At 42.4% G+C, this 21,297-nt stretch overlaps 1 long non-coding RNA gene across 3 annotated transcripts in view; it reads right to left on the bottom strand.

Moving 5' to 3' along the window:
- LOC128247405 (uncharacterized) overlaps window positions 1-21,297 on the bottom strand; it is a 56,344-nt gene that overhangs the window by 21,472 nt on the left and 13,575 nt on the right. For all 3 annotated transcript variants that reach the window (XR_016240933.1, XR_016240932.1, XR_016240934.1), the window contains exon 2: window positions 20,667-20,790. This is a non-coding gene — a long non-coding RNA (uncharacterized LOC128247405). The remainder of the gene's footprint in view (window positions 1-20,666; window positions 20,791-21,297) is intronic.

The following is a 21,297-nucleotide window of genomic DNA, read 5'->3' as shown; positions in this document are numbered from 1 at the left end:
TCAGAAAACTTATATAACATACATATAAGAGGGATGACCACTAAGTGGACATCCAATATGTATACATATATATATATACACACACATACATATATATATATATATATATATATATATATATATATATATATATATATATATATATATATATATATATATATACATTTATCTATATAAGATTTATATAGTAATGCCCTTATATAAATAAATATATTTTGCCCGCTAGCTACTTGATAAATTCTTATAAAAGAATTCATCCTATTATTGAATGTATACATATATATATATATATACACACACACACACACACACACATATATATATATATATATATATATATATATATATATATATATATATATATATATATATACATACATATATATATATATAAATATATATATATATATATATATATATATATATATATATATATATATATATATATATATATATATTTATATATATATATATATATACATATATATATATATATATATATATATATATATATATATATATATATATACCCGCACGCACACACATACACACACAGCTCATATATATGTGGGGGGGGGTGTCTTTATGACTACGGTTGTCACTCTCCTACTACTTGTCCACTGGTATGGGTTTCTTTACGTCCACTAACTTAACGGTTCGACTAAAATAATCGACAGAATTTATTCCAGACTTTACAAAAGATAAAAAGCTAAGTACTAGAATTGATTTATTTGACTAAAACCCATCATGGCGGTGCCCCACCCCGGTCATGTCCCCAGTCCGATAACTGGAAAAAGTAACAGATAACAGATAAAAGGTAATGGCCATGACTGGACTGTCTTTGTTTATAAAATCGAAGAGATTAGATAACAAAAACAACCGTTTGTCTGCAGCAGAACTGAGCCTATGAGCCGCAACTATATGAATCGATATCTGATTTAGTTTCCTTTTCAAGCTTCATCGTCACAAACGCATTCTTAATAAATGGTGTTTATATTGAAGTATTTGGAATCAAGAACAATTTCTGGCTTCTCTAAACCAAAATATAGAAATCAATGAACGATAGTGAAACATGGGAAATGAACAAATCAAAGAGCTTCATGGCCGATTAAGAACAGTACGGCATGTTACACAACATAACTGGCTAATTGTTTATGCTACAATAATCTTTCCTCTCCATTCTAATGTTCTCCCATGTATTAACTAGGAATTGGGAGATATTAATGGTAGGCGGAGAAGGGAGGTCGAAACGATGAAATTTTATGGTAGGTGTATATCTATCTATCTATTTATGTATTTATTTGTTTTCTATCTGTCTATTTGTCTATCTGTCTGTCTGTCTGTCTGTATGTATGTATGTATGCATATATGTATGTATATATGTATGTCTATCAATCTATCATTTTTATGATATTTATCTATCACCCTCTCTCTCTCTCTCTCTCTCTCTCTCTCTCTCTCTCTCTATCTATCTATCTATCTATCTATCTATATATATATATATATATATATATATATATATATATAGAGAGAGAGAGAGAGAGAGAGAGAGACAGACAGACAGACAGACAGACAGACAGACAAATAAATAGATAGATAGAAAGAAAGATAGATCTATCTATCTATCTATCTATCTATTTTTCTGCCTGTCTCTGTCTGTCTTTTTCTCTCTAACTCTCTCTCTCTCTCTCTCTCTCTCTCTCTCTCTCTCTCTCTCTCTCTCTCTCTCTCTGTATATATATATATATATATATATATATATATATATATATATATATATATATATATATATATACATATATAAAGAGCAAAATAGCCAGTTAGAAGATCTCTATAAGAGATGAAAGCAGTAACTATACTAAGAAGTAATGTTTATTGCCACTTCAGCATGGCTGTTCCATATGAACCGACGTCACTGCTATTTTTAACCCCAAGAGGACGCCTCCAGTCGATGATTATTCAATGCAATCTCTACCTGATATAAATTCCAAGCAGAGGAATGAATCCCAATCGTCTTCCAGCCACGAGACCAACAGACAGTACGGTTTCGACTTTGATGGTAGGTACTCGTCTGCTAGAGATAGCAGTAGTTCACTCTAGCTTGCAATGCTGTATAGAAATCAAGTGACACACAGTCATTGATATTGCAACAAGCAAATTAGCTTCTTAGAAAATCCAGATCCATTCCATCTCAATCACAGATTTTTTAATTAATTTTTTTAACTAAATAATTTGAATTTCTCACGTAAAACACGGTTTATTCTGAACGTTTTTGACAAAATTTCGTATTTTAGAAGTTATTTCGTGTTAACGTTGTCGTATTTGGGTAATTTCAACCAATCAACATGTATTCGGTTGAAGAAAGCTACAGCTGTTTGCGATAGTAATCGAAGAGGAACAACTTCCGAGTCATCTCTACTAAATGTCACCACTCTGTTCTATTCGTACGGCAAGCGAAGACGATGTTATCTTTATCCTTTCTTCCTTTCTAGTTCGTACTGTTCATTCCTTACTCTTCCCCTCCCTTCTACACTATCAACTATCAACCAGCGAGCGAACTTGTCACTGCTCCTACAATTACCGTATTTTCCGGTGTATAAGCCGCTATTTGCTTTGTTCTACCTTCATATTTTGATAATGTTATTTTTTTTTTATCTAATAAAGACTTTTATATTGACGAAATGTGTTTGTTGTTGATTATAGTAAGATAAAATCATGACAATAACAATACATCTTATAGTTGCAAAATAAGGCATTTTGAAACTACATATATGTCAACAACAAAAAAAGCTAGCTGTGGACTTGTTGCACTATAGGTCTTTTGAACACCGGCGTGCTTTATGTGTGGATAAAACACAGATGTCAAGCAAACGAATAAATATATGTAAATAGTATTTCTTCCTTCTTGGTGTTAATTCTTCAAACAGAGTGGAGACATTTTGTAGATATGACCCGGAAGTTGTTCCTCTTCGATTACTACCGCAAACAGCAGTAGCTTTCTTCAACCGAATACACGTCGTTGATTGGTTGAAATTACTCAAATACAACTTTAACACGAAATAACTTCTAAAATACGAAATTTTGTCAAAGATGTTCAAAATAAACCGTGTTCTAAGTGAGAAATTCTATCAGTATCTGAAGTTTCAAGCTGTTTAGTTAAAAATATTAATTTTAAAAATCTGTGATTGAGATGGAATAGACCCGAAAATCTCTAAAAGAAGTGAAAGCAGCAACTATACTGAGAAGTAATGCCTATATATTGGATTTGTAGCAAGATCGGTGACTGTGTGCCACTTGATTTCAATCTATTGTGAGCTAGGGTAAACTACTGCTATCTATAGCAAACCAGTATCTGCCACGAGGATGACCACAAAGAGGTCGAAATCGCACGGTCTGGTGATCTCGTGGCTGGAAAATGTAAGGAGTTCACTCCCCTGCTCGTAAATCGGGTGCAAATCGCATCGAATAATCAGCGACTGGAAGCGTCCTCCTGAGGGTTAAAAATAGCAGTAACGCTGTTTCCTACGGAACAGCCATGATTAAGTGGCAATGAATATTATTTTGAAGAATTTTTGTCGAATGAATCGAGCCCTGTACTTATTTTTAGGAGTCTAATACTTATTCGATCGGTCACTTTTGCCAACCGCAGTAGTGTAGGAACAAACACTGACACAGAGACACAACACATACATATCGAGTGTATGTATGTATGTATGTATGTATGTATGTATGTATGTATGTATATATATATATATATATATATATATATATATATATATATATATATATATATATATATATATATAGGCTATCATTGGTTTCATGTTAAGAAGAGTAGGGAAATATCCAAGTATCTTAACAATTTTTCAAGCCGATCACATGGAGAAACGTGTTCGCCTCCATTTTGGAAAACAACCTCGTTTCGTTCATGGGATCCCTCGTAAATTTGCGTAAATGAAACAATGAAAGAAGGATTCAAAGGACGCTGCCCGTCGTGTATGTATATATATACGGCGGGCTTCTTTCAGTTTCCATCTACTAAAATCCACTCACAAAGCTTTTGTCGACCTCTAGCTATAGTACAAAATACTTACCCGAGGTGTCACGCAATGGTACTGAACCTGGAATCATCTGGTTGGGAAGCAAACTTCTTACCACACTGCCACGCCTGTGCTTAAATGTGTCTGTGTAAGTGTGTGTGTGTGTGTGTGTGTGTGTGTGTGTGTGTGTGTGTTGTAAAGTATGACTGGAGAATTCAACCTATCAACCAACTAACATTTATATCGACTGTTATTATATAGAGTAAGCTTGTTCTGTTATATTCCTCGCCTCTCATTCAATCCATGATTTTAAAGACAACATTTATTCCATTGGGAGTGAGAATGAATGCAGAAGAGAACTGGTAAAGGAATCAATAAGAACGAAAGGACTGAAGGAAAAAAAGAAAGATAAGAAAAAAGAATATCATAAATTGAAAAATAACAAAAATATGATTTTTTTGAAAATATTGCAATTCATTGAAAGAATGAGTAAAGCGGGAATGAATGGCAGAATGGTGAATGAGTGAATAGATAGGTGAATGATATTGAAAGAAAGAAAGAATAAAAGAATGAAAATTTGATTCAGTGAATGACTCGAAAAATTGTGGAGTAAGTGAAACACATAAAATATGGAGAAAGATGTGGGAAGAGAGAAGGAAAGAAAAGAAAAGGACAGAGAATGAAAGAGGAAGACAAAGACGTGTGTGTATGCGTGTGTTGTGTGTATCTCTATATAAGTACACATGTATATTTGTATATGTGTATGTATATGTGTGTGTAAGAGAGAGAGAGGGAGAGTGAGTGTGTGTGTTTGTGCACGGGCATGTGTATGCATTTTACACACACATATATACATATATATATATATATATATATATATATATATATATATATATATATATATATATACATACATATACACTTACAGACAGGCAGACTGACAAACAAATAGACAGACAGACAGACAGACAGACGGATAGATAGATAGATAGCTAGATAGACAGACAGACAGACAGACAGACAGACAGACAGACAGACAGATACACAGAGAAACAGACAGACATGCATGCAGATAGACATGCTGAGAGATAGATAGATAGATAGGTTTCTTTATTAGCCACACAGGGCTCAACACAGAGGGGACAAAATACAAATGTAGAGTTTTTCTTTTCGAGGGGGTCGAAAACAAAGCAGAAAAAAAAACAAAAGTGGGGACAACGATGAAAAAAAAAAAAAAAAAAAAAAAAAAAAAAAAACATCGCAAAACGTTTGGGGTATTTACAAAAAATACGAAAAATACAAAAAATTCCCAATAAATGGGGAGGTTATCCGTGGAAAGAAAAACCTACGAAAAGACCACGGTAACCTCGGTCTTTAGCGTCACAGTTTGTTAAATAAAATTTCTCTGTTTACAAAATTTTAAAACGTTTTATAGAATCATGGTCAAGGTGGCTTCGTCATTTATACGTGCCATTCTTGCTACATGTATCCATCTTTTTTCGAAACATTTGCTAGACAACACTTGCCTCTCTACTCTCACCTTCCTTTTCAAGTGATACTTGAAAAAGTTGATGAGAGATTGACCAGAGAGGAAAGTATTTGTCTCTAATCCTTTCAGACGCGTCCACCAGATGCATTCTTTGGCCATAGCCACAAGTACGATAAATACAGCTCTTCCTTCCCGTTTAAAGGAAGGAGGCGTGACGATATTGACGATAGACTCGGTTGATAAACCGACTCGTCCCACACGCGACAGCAGTCGTTCGACATAAGCCCACAGCTCCGAAATGGTTGGACACTGCACGAGTGCGTGCAGAACGGTTTCATCGCTCTGACCGCATCTCGGGCAGGTCGGCCCCACATTTCGCGAGCCGTGTCTATAGAGCTTATCCCGAACGGGTAGCGCCTCTCGGTAACACTGCCAGGCCAGGGATCTCTGGAAGTTGTCCATAGGTCCCGGCCCGAAAGTCGTCCTGAACAGGCGGGTCAGGTATTCCTCGTCGACGCCCAGGTTCGCCCCGAGATCGTCGTCGTACCTGCCCTCCACTAATCCCCTATAGAATGACTTCGTTGTGATGCAGCCGCTCAAGGTCGACCCGGGACGGCAAAGTTGTTGCAGAGCAACGCGACACTCACGGTGCCATTCGCCATTCCTCGGCCTCTTTTTGATCCACGACTGCAGCTCGGTCATGGAGACGAGCTGCGGGAAAGCGCGTCGCACAAACGGCGACCACACCTGCTCACCGTCGTCTACGTAGAGCCGGAGATGTCGCAGTCTCAGCGCATGTCTGCGCATCATCAACCACGGCATGCCCAGCCCTCCTTTCAGCGGGTGTTGGCAACAAACGGATCGCCTCACCATCGGAACGCTTCCTTTCCACAAAAAGCGGAAGAGGATGCGCTCCATTTCGGTGATGGCGCGATCGGGACAAGGCACGACGGTCAGGCGGTATTCGATGACGGACGCGATGTACGCGTTCGCCACCTCCGCCCGACCTTTTAGGGACAGCTTCCTCTCGGACCATTGCCGGCAGAGAGTGGCCACCCTACTCGTTATCTCGTCCCAGTTCTTCTCCGTTTGCAGGTCCGGACCGAACCAGACTCCGAGCAACTTGACCGGACCGTCCGTCCAGCGTCCCACTACTGAGGCGCTGCCGGACGGTATGGGCTTGCTTCTCCAGGTGCCGAGCAGCAAACCCACCGACTTATCCCGGTTGATTTTCGCTCCCGTCACCGCTTCGTAGTCTTTCAGCGTCTCACCGACAAGCTCGATGTGCTCGTGGCTAGACGCTATGACGGTGACGTCGTCCGCGTATGCCGACACGCTCGTCCCGCACCCCAGTTCTCGCGGGATGCCCCTCAGCGTCGCCAGCTTCCGCAGTAGTGGCTCGAGAGTCAATACGTACAGGAGCGGCGACAGGGGGCATCCCTGACGAACCGAACGTGCAATGTCGAAGGGTCCCGATAGACGTCCATTGACGCGAACAACCGAACGGATGCCTGTGTACAAGGCAGCCATCCAGCCGCGGAAAACGGGACCGAAGCCGGCCGCTTCGAGGACGGCCTCCAAGTATCGATGGTCTACCCTATCGAAAGCTTTCGATTGATCCAAATTGATCAGGGCCCCACCCATGCCAGGTTCCTTAACTACCCTCTCTATGATGTAGCGCATCAGATGGAGGTTGTCATGGATGCTCCGGCCCGGCACGGCGCACGTCTGCTCCGTGCCGACCAGTTTCTCGATGACAAGCGCCAACCGCTTGGCTAACACCTTGGCCAAAATTTTCATGTCTGCATTGAGCAGAGTGATGGGCCTAAAGTTATCTATGGCGTCCCCCTTGTTTGGATCTTTCTTCAGCAGCGTTACCGCTCCTCGGCTCACAAAACCGGGAATGCTCCCGTTCTGCTGCCAGTTGCAGTACACGACCGCCAAGACTTCTCCAAACAAGTCTGGCATACAGTTGTAAAGCTCGTAGGGCAGACCATCCAAACCCGGAGATTTGTCCGTCGAGCAACCCGCCATCGCGTCCCTCACCTCCTCCGCCGTGATGACCCCTTCGCAGCACTCCGCCTCTCTTGCCGAGAGTCGTGGCAAGCTGTGCAGGTAGGCACTAAAATCCACCCTGCCTTCTCGCTCGCCACTTCTCCCGAACAGTCGGGCAAAATGCCGCTGAAACGCCTCGCACATCTTGCTCGGCTCGAGCAATTCGCGCCCCTGTTCGTCTACCAGAGACCGGATGGTGGCTCTGTTACCCCGCTGCGCCTCCGCCACCCGGGCCTCTCGTGCGGCTCCAACACCTTCATTCCTCAGAGCACGCATCCTTGCCCTGACAGCACACCCTTCGTGTTTAGCATTGAAGTGTTGGTCGAGGGCCAACCTCGCCGCTAAAACGTCGGATGCGATGCCACTTCGCAATGCCTCTTCTAACTTTATCACTAGCTCCCCCTCTTCTCTGTTCCTCTCTACAGCTAGTGCCCTGCTATACCTTATTGCTTCCGCCCTCACTGCTCTCTTGAGGGCAAACCACCATTTGTTGTTGACGATGGCTCCCGTCAAAGCCCTCTTTACTAACGTGCTAATCCGGTCTCTGAAAACCTGTCTCGACGGGAAAGACGCGTTTAGTTTCCAGTAACCGGGACCCTGCCTATGTGCCTTATCTAAGTCTAGCGTACACGTCACAAGTTTGTGATCCGTGTAGCTGACTATGTGGAACTGTGGACATCCTAAACTATCTCTATCTCTTGTCCTACACACTATCCTATCTAGATACGATCTCGACGACCCAATGCGGTTGCTCCAAGTCCACGTTGGCACATTTGGGTGGTCGAGTCGGTACCTGTCAGACAACTGGAAGCGTCTGAGCAGGTCTATGAGGCCTTTGCATCCCCTTCTACTTTTGTCACTCCCCACGTAGTCTAGATGCGTGTCCAAGGTAGCATTCCAATCCCCCACTAAAAGTAAGGGACGAGACGTTCCCAGGAATACTTCTAGACGTCGAAAGAAGTCTGACCGACCTGTTAAAGGAGGCACATAAACTGCCAGCAACCGAAAAGCGCCTCCATCGCTGCCGTCCACATCTAGGACAACCAGTCTACCCTCCGGGTCCGTAAATATCGTCTTTACTTGGAGATCCAGACTCTTGCGAAAAAGAACCGCCGTGCCACTACCGCCCATCCTCGGCAGACAGGGAGAAAAATAAATGTTAAACTGTCCGCCAAACATGGACTTTAGGGCCCGCGGTTCATGGAGTCTGGTCTCACTAATGGCTATGATATCCAAATTGTGTGACTTGATGTCATTTAAGAGGTACCCTTGTTTCCAAGGGGACCCTAAGCCACGCACATTCACACAACCAATCTTCACCATGATTCTATTTATACGTGTGCTTTAAAGCACAAAACAAAAGAACAGAGTGTTACTTGCCGTTAGAAAGTTTTGTTTCCTCCTTGGATTTTTCACCAAGGAGGCTATTGTACAATTTCTTGCACAAATATTTCTGGAATCCCCCTACCGAGTTGGGGTAGAGGGATTTTATTGTGTTGTGTAATGCTGGTGTTACATGAATAATTTTAATGTGTTTTGGCGGTGTTGTACGTGGGTGGTTGTTGGTTTTGATATCGTTATTTGTGATGTTTGTTTTAGAGTTGATGTAATTCATCAACTCTGTGTTTGTACTGTCTATTGCTGTTAGCATTGTTTTTTTTATATTACTATTGGTGTTAGTAGTATTTTCGGGAGATGTGAATCTCCCTGCTTTGTTTGTGTTTGCATTTTGTTTTGTTTTCTTCTTACTGCGCTTCCTCTTTCCTTTCGTAGCTATTTTCCACTCCTCCCCACTCTCTTCATCGGATGATGGGAGATCTGAGGAGTCAGAAAGAGGTAACGGCAAATTTTGTGCGTCTGTGTGTGTTTCTGTGAATGTTTGTGTTGCTGTTTTTATTGATGTTGGCTGATTGTTATTTGTGTGTGGTGTATGTGATATGGGGGAGGGAGAGGCAGTCTTGGAATTTTCTTTTTTTTCTTCTGTTTTTGCAGTTTCTGTTGTCTTTTCTGTTGTGGTTATTGCTGATATTTCTGTTGTTGTTTTTTGCGTTGCTGGTGGTGTTGGTAGTAAGGTTTTTCTGTTGGGGGTATTTGGTAGTTGCTTCTGTTGTTGTTGTTGTTGTTGTTGTTGTTGTTCTTGTTGTTTTTGTTTAGCGGCCAGAGGGCAGTCCTTTTTCAGATGTGCTTCGCTGTTGCATAGGTAACAGCGAGGTCGCCTGCCCTCTACCACCACATACAGCTTGTGGTCCTCTGCCAATCTAATGTTTGGAGGAATTTTCTGTGAAGCCTCCTCCGTGATGTGGAGAAGGATTTCCAGATTTTTCCCTCCCCAGTTCTTTTCCTCTCCGACCGTAATCTCCAAAATATTTGCCTCCTCCATTTCCAGGCACACGGCCGATATCAGCCATTGGGTGTCCACCTCCGATGGCACATTTTTTATCATAACTTTGGTCACTCTCTGTCCTAGATAACTCGGTATCATTACCAAGTCATCTGTGCGGAGAGAGAGTGTCGAAAATTGTTTAGCTAAATTTTCATCCAGAAACCTTACTTGCACCGTTCCAAATTTCCTTCCCCAGGTGACATGATTCTGATAAGGCCAAATTTTTCTAAGACAAACTTCAATTTTATCTGTGCTAACATTTTCTACACGTCTGGTTTTTGTGTTTACCAGTTTATAAATGATGCACTTTTTGTTTTTCATTTCTATAATATCTTTTGGGATGTTTATTCTGACATCATCTCCTTCTTTCGTAAGAAGGGATTTTGTGTCTTTTATTTGTTTTTGTGTGAATGTCACTGTTGTTCTTTTTTCCTTTAGAGCATTTGCGAAATTTGTTTTTGTTGTGCTGGCGGACATGTTCTTCTGGATATTTTTGTTTATGTTGGTGTATGTACTGCCTGGTTCAAAGGTGGTGGTAGTGGCAGCAGAGTTTGTTGAACAGGTGATGGTGTCATTGCTGACGGCCGATAACTTTACTTCCTTGTTGTTGCTGTTGTTGTTGTTGTTGTCGTTGTTGCTGTTGTTGTTGTTGTTGTTGTTGTCGTTGGTGGTGGTGATGATGGCGTCAGCAGCAGTGGTGCTTACGTCAGAGACATCTGTGACGGTTTTCACGCATGGTTTTGTAACCTTGGTTACAGTTTTGTTTTTGTTGTTGGTGTTGGTGGTGGTGGTGGTGGTGGTGGTGGTGAGAGGGCTGTTAGTAGCTGTACTCACAGTCTTTGTGACGTTTACAACAACTGCGTTCCTGTCACTGCATGAGCACGCGCTATTCTGTTCTTTTTTCTCTTCTGGCATCTGAAGCCTCGGGAAATGCTTGTCAAAAGAACAAGACAAGCGTTCCAAAATTATGTTTCTCGACATTTTTCAAATGTCAAGAAGGAAATTTTTGTATTTTGCTAGGGCCGAAACTGCCCCTGGGGGTCAATTCCTGCCCTTGAAAATACACACAAATGAAGCCTAGGTGCTTCGCAACAAAATTATTTTAAAATTCCAACAAAATGTGGACAGTAAATGGTCAAATAAACGTTTACCTTCGCAGCCGATGTGACAGCACGTCCGTGAGAAGAGATAGATAGATAGATAGATAGATAGATAGATAGATAGATAGATAGATAGGTTTCTTTATTAGCCACACAGGGCTCAACACAGAGGGGACAAAATACAAATGTAGAGTTTTTCTTTTCGAGGGGGTCGAAAACAAAGCAGAAAAAAAAACAAAAGTGGGGACAACGATGAAAAAAAAAAAAAAAAAAAAAAAAACATCGCAAAACGTTTGGGGTATTTACAAAAAATACGAAAAATACAAAAAATTCCCAATAAATGGGGAGGTTATCCGTGGAAAGAAAAACCTACGAAAAGACCACGGTAACCTCGGTCTTTAGCGTCACAGTTTGTTAAATAAAATTTCTCTGTTTACAAAATTTTAAAACGTTTTATAGAATCATGGTCAAGGTGGCTTCGTCATTTATACGTGCCATTCTTGCTACATGTATCCATCTTTTTTCGAAACATTTGCTAGACAACACTTGCCTCTCTACTCTCACCTTCCTTTTCAAGTGATACTTGAAAAAGTTGATGAGAGATTGACCAGAGAGGAAAGTATTTGTCTCTAATCCTTTCAGACGCGTCCACCAGATGCATTCTTTGGCCATAGCCACAAGTACGATAAATACAGCTCTTCCTTCCCGTTTAAAGGAAGGAGGCGTGACGATATTGACGATAGACTCGGTTGATAAACCGACTCGTCCCACACGCGACAGCAGTCGTTCGACATAAGCCCACAGCCCCGAAATGGTTGGACACCGCACGAGTGCGTGCAGAACGGTTTCATCGCTCTGACCGCATCTCGGGCAGGTCGGCCCCACATTTCGCGAGCCGTGTCTATAGAGCTTATCCCGAACGGGTAGCGCCTCTCGGTAACACTGCCAGGCCAGGGATCTCTGGAAGTTGTCCATAGGTCCCGGCCCGAAAGTCGTCCTGAACAGGCGGGTCAGGTATTCCTCGTCGACGCCCAGGTTCGCCCCGAGATCGTCGTCGTACCTGCCCTCCACTAATCCCCTATAGAATGACTTCGTTGTGATGCAGCCGCTCAAGGTCGACCCGGGACGGCAAAGTTGTTGCAGAGCAACGCGACACTCACGGTGCCATTCGCCATTCCTCGGCCTCTTTTTGATCCACGACTGCAGCTCGGTCATGGAGACGAGCTGCGGGAAAGCGTGTCGCACAAACGGCGACCACACCTGCTCACCGTCGTCTACGTAGAGCCGGAGATGTCGCAGTCTCAGCGCATGTCTGCGCATCATCAACCACGGCATGCCCAGCCCTCCTTTCAGCGGGTGTTGGCAACAAACGGATCGCCTCACCATCGGAACGCTTCCTTTCCACAAAAAGCGGAAGAGGATGCGCTCCATTTCGGTGATGGCGCGATCGGGACAAGGCACGACGGTCAGGCGGTATTCGATGACGGACGCGATGTACGCGTTCGCCACCTCCGCCCGACCTTTTAGGGACAGCTTCCTCTCGGACCATTGCCGGCAGAGAGTGGCCACCCTACTCGTTATCTCGTCCCAGTTCTTCTCCGTTTGCAGGTCCGGACCGAACCAGACTCCGAGCAACTTGACCGGACCGTCCGTCCAGCGTCCCACTACTGAGGCGCTGCCGGACGGTATGGGCTTGCTTCTCCAGGTGCCGAGCAGCAAACCCACCGACTTATCCCGGTTGATTTTCGCTCCCGTCACCGCTTCGTAGTCTTTCAGCGTCTCGCCGACAAGCTCGATGTGCTCGTGGCTAGACGCTATGACGGTGACGTCGTCCGCGTATGCCGACACGCTCGTCCCGCACCCCAGTTCTCGCGGGATGCCCCTCAGCGTCGCCAGCTTCCGCAGTAGTGGCTCGAGAGTCAATACGTACAGGAGCGGCGACAGGGGGCATCCCTGACGAACCGAACGTGCAATGTCGAAGGGTCCCGATAGACGTCCATTGACGCGAACAACCGAACGGATGCCTGTGTACAAGGCAGCCATCCAGCCGCGGAAAACGGGACCGAAGCCGGCCGCTTCGAGGACGGCCTCCAAGTATCGATGGTCTACCCTATCGAAAGCTTTCGATTGATCCAAATTGATCAGGGCCCCACCCATGCCAGGTTCCTTAACTACCCTCTCTATGATGTAGCGCATCAGATGGAGGTTGTCATGGATGCTCCGGCCCGGCACGGCGCACGTCTGCTCCGTGCCGACCAGTTTCTCGATGACAAACGCCAACCGCTTGGCTAACACCTTGGCCAAAATTTTCATGTCTGCATTGAGCAGAGTGATGGGCCTAAAGTTATCTATGGCGTCCCCCTTGTTTGGATCTTTCTTCAGCAGCGTTACCGCTCCTCGGCTCACAAAACCGGGAATGCTCCCGTTCTGCTGCCAGTTGCAGTACACGACCGCCAAGACTTCTCCAAACAAGTCTGGCATACAGTTGTAAAGCTCGTAGGGCAGACCATCCAAACCCGGAGATTTGTCCGTCGAGCAACCCGCCATCGCGTCCCTCACCTCCTCCGCCGTGATGACCCCTTCGCAGCACTCCGCCTCTCTTGCCGAGAGTCGTGGCAAGCTGTGCAGGTAGGCACTAAAGTCCACCCTGCCTTCTCGCTCGCCACTCCTCCCGAACAGTCGGGCAAAATGCCGCTGAAACGCCTCGCACATCTTGCTCGGCTCGAGCAATTCGCGCCCCTGTTCGTCTACCAGAGACCGGATGGTGGCTCTGTTACCCCGCTGCGCCTCCGCCACCCGGGCCTCTCGTGCGGCTCCAACACCTTCATTCCTCAGAGCACGCATCCTTGCCCTGACAGCACACCCTTCGTGTTTAGCATTGAAGTGTTGGTCGAGGGCCAACCTCGCCGCTAAAACGTCGGATGCGATGCCACTTCGCAATGCCTCTTCTAACTTTATCACTAGCTCCCCCTCTTCTCTGTTCCTCTCTACAGCTAGTGCCCTGCTATACCTTATTGCTTCCGCCCTCACTGCTCTCTTGAGGGCAAACCACCATTTGTTGTTGACGATGGCTCCCGTCAAAGCCCTCTTTACTAACGTGCTAATCCGGTCTCTGAAAACCTGTCTCGACGGGAAAGACGCGTTTAGTTTCCAGTAACCGGGACCCTGCCTATGTGCCTTATCTAAGTCTAGCGTACACGTCACAAGTTTGTGATCCGTGTAGCTGACTATGTGGAACTGTGGACATCCTAAACTATCTCTATCTCTTGTCCTACACACTATCCTATCTAGATACGATCTCGACGACCCAATGCGGTTGCTCCAAGTCCACGTTGGCACATTTGGGTGGTCGAGTCGGTACCTGTCAGACAACTGGAAGCGTCTGAGCAGGTCTATGAGGCCTTTGCATCCCCTTCTACTTTTGTCACTCCCCACGTAGTCTAGATGCGTGTCCAAGGTAGCATTCCAATCCCCCACTAAAAGTAAGGGACGAGACGTTCCCAGGAATACTTCTAGACGTCGAAAGAAGTCTGACCGACCTGTTAAAGGAGGCACATAAACTGCCAGCAACCGAAAAGCGCCTCCATCGCTGCCGTCCACATCTAGGACAACCAGTCTACCCTCCGGGTCCGTAAATATCGTCTTTACTTGGAGATCCAGACTCTTGCGAAAAAGAACCGCCGTGCCACTACCGCCCATCCTCGTCAGACAGGGAGAAAAATAAATGTTAAACTGTCCGCCAAACATGGACTTTAGGGCCCGCGGTTCATGGAGTCTGGTCTCACTAATGGCTATGATATCCAAATTGTGTGACTTGATGTCATTTAAGAGGTACCCTTGTTTCCAAGGGGACCCTAAGCCACGCACATTCACACAACCAATCTTCACCATGATTCTATTTATACGTGTGCTTTAAAGCACAAAACAAAAGAACAGAGTGTTACTTGCCGTTAGAAAGTTTTGTTTCCTCCTTGGATTTTTCACCAAGGAGGCTATTGTACAATTTCTTGCACAAATATTTCTGGAATCCCCCTACCGAGTTGGGGTAGAGGGATTTTATTGTGTTGTGTAATGCTGGTGTTACATGAATAATTTTAATGTGTTTTGGCGGTGTTGTACGTGGGTGGTTGTTGGTTTTGATATAGTTATTTGTGATGTTTGTTTTAGAGTTGATGTAATTCATCAACTCTGTGTTTGTACTGTCTATTGCTGTTAGCATTGTTTTTTTTATATTACTATTGGTGTTAGTAGTATTTTCGGGAGATGTGAATCTCCCTGCTTTGTTTGTGTTTGCATTTTGTTTTGTTTTCTTCTTACTGCGCTTCCTCTTTCCTTTCGTAGCTATTTTCCACTCCTCCCCACTCTCTTCATCGGATGATGGGAGATCTGAGGAGTCAGAAAGAGGTAACGGCAAATTTTGTGCGTCTGTGTGTGTTTCTGTGAATGTTTGTGTTGCTGTTTTTATTGATGTTGGCTCCTTGTTATTTATGTGTGGTGTATGTGATATGGGGGAGGGAGAGGCAGTCTTGGAATTTTCTTTTTTTTCTTCTGTTTTTGCAGTTTCTGTTGTCTTTTCTGTTGTGGTTATTGCTGATATTTCTGTTGTTGTTTTTTGCGTTGCTTGTGGTGTTGGTAGTAAGGTTTTTCTGTTGGGGGTATTTGGTAGTTGCTTCTGTTGTTGTTGTTGTTGTTGTTGTTGTTGTTGTTTTTGTTTAGCGGCCAGAGGGCAGTCCTTTTTCAGATGTGCTTCGCTGTTGCATAGGTAACAGCGAGGTCGCCTGCCCTCTACCACCACATACAGCTTGTGGTCCTCTGCCAATCTAATGTTTGGAGGAATTTTCTGTGAAGCCTCCTCCGTGATGTGGAGAAGGATTTCCAGATTTTTCCCTCCCCAGTTCTTTTCCTCTCCGACCGTAATCTCCAAAATATTTGCCTCCTCCATTTCCAGGCACACGGCCGATATCAGCCATTGGGTGTCCACCTCCGATGGCACATTTTTTATCATAACTTTGGTCACTCTCTGTCCTAGATAACTCGGTATCATTACCAAGTCATCTGTGCGGAGAGAGAGTGTCGAAAATTGTTTAGCTAAATTTTCATCCAGAAACCTTACTTGCACCGTTCCGAATTTCCTTCCCCAGGTGACATGATTCTGATAAGGCCAAATTTTTCTAAGACAAACTTCAATTTTATCTGTGCTAACATTTTCTACACGTCTGGTTTTTGTGTTTACCAGTTTATAAATGATGCACTTTTTGTTTTTCATTTCTATAATATCTTTTGGGATGTTAATTCTGACATCATCTCCTTCTTTCGTAAGAAGGGATTTTGTGTCTTTTATTTGTTTTTGTGTGAATGTCACTGTTGTTCTTTTTTCCTTTAGAGCATTTGCGAAATTTGTTTTTGTTGTGCTGGCGGACATGTTCTTCTGGATATTTTTGTTTATGTTGGTGTATGTACTGCCTGGTTCAAAGGTGGTGGTAGTGGCAGCAGAGTTTGTTGAACAGGTGATGGTGTCATTGCTGACGGCCGATAACTTTACTTCCTTGTTGTTGCTGTTGTTGTTGTTGTTGTCGTTGTTGCTGTTGTTGTTGTTGTTGTTGTTGTCGTTGGTGGTGATGATGGCGTCAGCAGCAGTGGTGCTTACGTCAGAGACATTTGTGACGGTTTTCACGCATGGTTTTGTAACCTTGGTTACAGTTTTGTTTTTGTTGTTGGTGTTGGTGGTGTTGGTGGTGGTGGTGGTGGTGGTGAGAGGGCTGTTAGTAGCTGTACTCACAGTCTTTGTGACGTTTATAGCAACTGCGTTCCTGTCACTGCATGCGCACGCGCTATTCTGTTCTTTTTTCTCTTCTGGCATCTGAAGCCTCGGGAAATGCTTGTCAAAAGAACAAGACAAGCGTTCCAAAATTATGTTTCTCGACATTTTTCAAATGTCAAGAAGGAAATTTTTGTATTTTGCTAGGGCCGAAACTGCCCCTGGGGGTCAATTCCTGCCCTTGAAAATACACACAAATGAAGCCTAGGTGCTTCGCAACAAAATTATTTTAAAATTCCAACAAAATGTGGACAGTAAATGGTCAAATAAACGTTTACCTTCGCAGCCGATGTGACAGCACGTCCGTGAGAAGAGATAGATAGATAGATAGATAGATAGATAGATAGATAGATAGATAGATAGATAGATAGATAGATCGCTGGATGGGTGGATGGATGGATGGATGGATGGATGGATGGGTGGATGGATAATGTATGTACATAAGAATATACATACATACACACCCACATAAATATGTGTATCTGTTTGTGTGTATCGATGCCTATATCGATCTCTCTGTCTACTTCTGAATATATCAATTTATCCATCAACATTTGTGTGGCATTTATATGTATTGACATATATATATATATATATATATATATATATATATATATATATATATATATATATATATATATATATATATATATATATATATATATATGTACATTTACATATATGTATATACATACATACAATCATACACATACATACATACATACATACATACAAACATACACATACATACATACATGCATGCGTACACACATTTATGTATGAACGTATATCCACACCACACACGTACATACAAGAAGACAAGGAGAGAGTGCGAAAGAAAGAAAGAAAGAAAGAAAGAAAGAAAGAAAGAAGCAAGCTGCTCGGGTTGAAGTATTTTGACAGAAAGTCTCCAACGAAAATAGGAGAAGGAGATGAAAAACATTGCAAGAGGATAACGAAAATACAAGGAAAGATAAGACGCAAGAAAAGAGAATGAGTTGTTGTTCGTAAAAAGACTAGCTTCGATAGAGATGAAAGAATATCAGGGAAAAATCGATCAAAGCTGATATTTATTTTGTGATAGGAAAAATCAGAATTATAATTCTTCCGAGTAAGACAATGTTCTCTAAACTGGTGGAGAATTATGCAAAGGCGGCATCAATTCAGATTGATTTGGCTATAAGCAATATGGCGACAATGAATACTGCCGAGTCTTCAGGCTGTATATTATATACTGTTTTGAAGAATTTATATTATAAGTGGGCGCGAACGCGTGCTTAGACAGCGCCCACACTCTCTATCTCCTTTTCTCTCTCCCTCTGTGTGTGTGTATGTGTGTGTGCGTGCGCGTGAGCGTGTGTATTAATCGAAGTGTAGTATAATATTATATATACATTATGTCTGATCTTGCCAATCGGTTTCGCACTAGGGGTTTAATGGAGTGTTAAGTAACAGTCCGCTTAAGTAACCCTGCACTCATCAGAGGCATCCGCTATGGAATGAAATATGTCGACTGCTCTCTATTGTTGGAGGTGCATACACTCATCTGGCTTGTGGTTACTGAGAAAGAGATGATGAAATGACTCGAGCTAAGATCGAGTTAAGCTTTATGTCTCTTGGTACCACATCATCGTCTCTAGGGGTTGTTTTGTTGTAAAGATTTTCTGGGAAAGAGTTTGTGAGAGATGTGTGCCTTTAAGGTTGGCGTTCTTGTGGAAATGGAATGCATGTAGTAGTACTATATGAATAGGCTTTGCGGTTGCGGAGATACACATCTGTGTACGTTAGTGTGTTTCCTGCGATGTGTGCAGGAGTACAATATGTGTGGGAGCGAACTTATATTTGATGGGGGGAGTCTATTGAGTAGGTGTCTGCCGTGCCGGGGCGAGTGTGTTTGTTTGTTTGCGCGTTAGTGTATGTTTTGGTCAAGCTCTTTGCCGGACTCCCTGGTATTAGTCGAGGACAGAGCTTGTGGGACTTGTGATTATAGTCATGATGGAGCACACAAGTATGATAAGATGTACTTCTTTTCATGTTGGTAAGGATTTCACTGCTTGGGTGCTGGATACTCTTTTATATCGCTCTTTTCTCAACCAGACATAATCTGCACTTCCTGCTGCTATTGAAGTAAGTTTTACAGTTCTCTAAAATCTTCCACTTTATGCTGTACTCGGTAGCGCTGTCTTTCAATAACCACAGTTGTTTGACCAGGGTTGTGGCATTGTATCTCTCCGAGATGTTGAAGGAGTACTTGTAGTTCTTATAGCGGGTTCTGGAGGGGGCCTTCAGTTGCTCCCACGTACCTTCGCACGTTCGGTTACCTATATGGTCATATTGCTGTTACCTCTGTCTCGTATACGACAGTCTCCGTGTTACAGTGGCCGTTCAGTGGACATGAGCATCCTGCCTCTGTTTCAGGTGTAGAGCTACCTACTAAAACCTTTTTTTACATTGGGAGCACAACTAAAGGAAATTCCCTAGTGTGTCTATTAAATATTTTGATGAACTTATTTGTACGGGGGCGGGGAAGTAATTGTCTACTAAACTGGAAAACCTTACCTCCTCGGGTCTTAACACTTAAAGAGAAAGCACTTTCTGGTGGCGCTTTCTAAATATATACGTACATAAATATGTGTGTGTGTGTGTGTGTGTGTGTGTGTGTGTGTGTGTGTGTGTGTGTGTGTGTGTGTGTGTGTGTGTCGGTGTATGTGTCTGTGTGTCTGTGTGTATGAATGTAATGTATATATATATATATATATATATATATATATATATATATATATATATATATATATATATATATATATATATATATATATATATATATATATATATATCTTAAACAAGAATATAATTGACAGTGACTTCGATGTTTTGGCCAGTTAAGCCAAGTTACTGTCAATACAATTTTTGTTAAAGAATAATAAATTTGTATTCTACAAAAGTATCGAGTAACCCATTAAATTTGTTTTATCAGAACTGGACATAAAAACGAACATTAGCACACACATATATATATATATATATATACGTACACATATACTTATAGGCATATGCAGATGTACACACATAAACATAGACATATACAATTACATACAAACACACACACACATTTATGATGCATGCTGAGCGTGTATATAATATACATGCATGTATGTGTGTGTATTATATAATCGTAAGCTTGCTTGAAATCTTCGGACGATATTACAGCAGTATGTATGGCTGCAAAATCGATGGCACACCGCACAAAATGCTTAGCAGAATTTCGTCCGACTTTACGATCGGAGTTCAAATTCCGCCGGAGTCGACCTTGCCTTTCGTCATTTCGGGGTCGATAAAACAAGTACCAGTTGAACACTAGGATCTATGTAATCGACTAGCCCCCACTAGCCCCCTAGTCTAGCACCCTTAAAGTAGAAAGGATATCATAGCAGTCTGCATTGCCATAATTACATCTTTGACTGGAAACGTTTTTGTAGTCCTATAAAAAAAAGATTCATTCAGTCCGTTGGACGGCTTGATTTTTGTTCAATATGATGTCGCAGCCTGATTAAAAACTGACTTAAAGTGCTGATAGAAATGTTAGGATAGCGGAGATTGTATTAATGTGGTAACGAAGATCGTATTAATGTGGTGGCGGGGATTGTATTACTGTGGTGGCGGGGATGTTGTAGTAAAAGAAAGAGTAAATAATGAAGGTAAAGACATTTATATGATAAATGAATAAATAAAGAAAGAAAGAAAGAAAGAAAGAAAGACAGAAAAAGGTTTTATGTTTTACCGTTTACTTGTTTCAGTCATTGAACCGTGGCCATACTGGAACGCTGCCTCGAAGAGTTTTAGTCGAAGAGATTCACTCCAACACTTATATTTGAGCTTGGCTATAGGTCGCTTTTGCTGAACCACTGAATTACGAGGACGTAAACAAATCAACAAAAAACATAAATAAAACACAATAAATAAAAAACATAAATAAATATATGCATGCATACATACATACATACATACATACATACATACATACATACATACATACATACATGCATAGATACATGTTTGTCTCTTCTATCTTTTAATTATTATAAATTTTCCACAGAGGAGGGAGCCAGTTTCCAACAAAGATGCAAGACTCCATCTTTGGGATGAAGTTAACACAGACAAATTCACATTTGGAACGTGAGAAAAGTCTTGCATATTTTTACTATTCCATTCACAGATTGCACTTGTGATGTACGAATTAGCCGGTCGATTTCTCTTTCTGAAAATCCCAGTTTATCGCTGTGAAGGTATTTAAGATCGAATGAGCTTCAATATTGTTTTAACCGCTTCATGTATCCGATTGAAGGGTCATCTCAGGCTTTTTCAGAGCACCAAAGTAAATCTTGGTTTAGTTGTTGAGTCCAAGTAAAATG

This window comes from Octopus bimaculoides, chromosome 3 (assembly GCF_046866305.1).
Source record: "Octopus bimaculoides isolate indiv1 chromosome 3, ASM4686630v1, whole genome shotgun sequence".
NCBI lineage: Eukaryota > Metazoa > Mollusca > Cephalopoda > Octopoda > Octopodidae > Octopus > Octopus bimaculoides.
This window is presented reverse-complemented; position numbering and strand designations above follow the sequence as displayed.